This window comes from Phytophthora infestans, genomic scaffold, assembly GCF_000142945.1.
Source record: "Phytophthora infestans T30-4 supercont1.129 genomic scaffold, whole genome shotgun sequence".
Lineage (NCBI taxonomy): Eukaryota > Oomycota > Peronosporomycetes > Peronosporales > Peronosporaceae > Phytophthora > Phytophthora infestans.
Window position 1 is genome coordinate 150,391 of NW_003303630.1, and position 2,162 is coordinate 152,552.

Here is a 2,162-nt window from a genome sequence, read left to right on the forward strand (position 1 = left end):
AATATTAATAATAAATTGTGCATCTTCATCTAACGCAAATATGATACAATACTTTAAGGTTATTAGTAATAAGATATAAAGTGCATTTTAATTTGAAAGCGCTACTCAATTTATTTTGTGTAGTACTACTACACACGTCCTGCCAGCAATATATGAGACTTAGAATAGTACTCAGCAAAATTATCTTAGAAAGTAAAAAAATGCTACAAAGCTAAAACAAATCATAACATAACAATAAGTACTAAAGGCTTCATTAAGCCGAAATAAAAGTCACCAAGGCCTACAAAAATTTGCAGCGGCTCATACGACGATATTGTACGTGTGTGCTCATCGGCGCTATTTAATTATGCTAACTAACGCGTACACAGGAAGCGCCCTTTGCGTGAGGTGGCGCTCCAGCGTTAAAAATGGGGGCAAAATGAAATTTGAACTGTGCATTTTAAGTACGATGTGTAGACCACATATAATATGTACACCACATTTTGCAATTTTAGCGAATCGAGGCCGCCTTCGCTGCGCTCGGCAGCCAGTAGAACGCGCGTATTAGCGTGAGTTTTATTAACCCTAGCCCGTTACGGATGGACGTACGGACAGACACACGTCAGACTCCACTAGGGGGGTAAGACTAGCCGTTCGCCGCCGCTACGCGGCGGAGTGGCATGGTTTGTTGGAGATAAGGTGGCCGCAAATGGAAGTGCTTCTTGGTGTCGCGTGCGTTGTAAGCGTCGTTAACCCCAGTAGATCTTGGCTTCGTGTACTTAACTATTTGCCTCTTTCGTGGTCGTTGGCCTCCCATCGCTGGTACTCTGGCCGAAGAGTGCTATTCCGTGGTTTGGCGCATTCACGCAGTCGTTCCATCACCCGTGTATCGTGCTCTCCTGGTGAGGTTCCATCGACCGCGGTATCACGCTAGCGTGCAATCGCGGTGTGGTAATGCTGTCTATGGTATTGTGCTCGCGTAGTGCACCTGCGTTGTCCGTGCTATTGTGTTTTGCAATGGCATCGTACTCCACAATGTGGAATCGTGGTCCCCCTAAGAGCCCCCTCGTTTATTTCGTGGCTGGTCCACCGTCCGTGCAATCGTGTTCTCATGTACTACTGTCCTTCGTAGCTCGGTAAGCTCAGGTTCTACACTGGTATGGTGTTCCGTGGCTTGATGGTCTTCGGTCTAGGGTGCTATTCCGTGGTTTGGTGCCTCCATGCAGTCGTGTGGTTCCGTCGCCCGTTCCATCGACCGCGTTACCATGCTATCGTGCAATCGCGGTATGGCAATGATGTCTACGGTATTGTGCTCGCGTAGTGCATCTGCTTTGCCCGCGTATCGTGTTCTACAATGGTATCGTGCTCCGCGGTGTGCAACCGTGGTATCCCGAATCGTTTCCCTGTGACTTCGTGGCTGGCACGTCGTCCGTGCAATCATGTTGTAATGCACTATTGTCCCTCGATGCTAGGTGACCTCAGGCTCTACACTGGTACCCGGCTCCGTGATTCGGTGATTTCGCGTGGCTGCGTGTTCTCCCACGGTTTAGTGGTTAATCCAACGCCTATGCTGTCGTTTATGGCGTGGTGTTGACGTTGATCGGTCGTCCAGGCTATCGTTAGCTACCGTAGTATCGTGTGCCGTGGGTCGGTGGGCTGTCCTCGTATCGTACTCCAATGTTCAGTGATTTCCCGCTTATGCTCTCCCGTGAATTTGTGTTTGGCCGTCGACCGTGCTTCGGGGTAACCTGTGGTGGGAGAACTCCTTTCCGTGCACTCGCACAGCTGCGTGGTCTACCGTGACTGTGAACGTGCTCTCTCTTGGTCCGTGCTTTTTCAGCGTGTAGGCGTTTCATTATTTCAGCTCTCACCCGCTGTCATCTGATCGTGCGGCTCCGTGTTTTTCAGGCTCTTCCCTGGTTCGTGCTTCGTATGAAATTTCGTGGCCTATTCTTATTTCATCCGTGACTTTCCGTATTTCAAGCTGTTCCTTCTATCGCGTTATGTACATGATCTGACTCGGTGTTCCTCCGTGTTTCGTGTTCTTGTTTAATCACGTGCCTCTACGCTAATTCAATCACAAACACTGCTCCCACTGCACTGCATGTATGTTACGTATCGTGTTCGAGAGGGCGCACATGCTCTTAGGGGTGCAAAATACGCGCTAATACAAAGAAAACGTT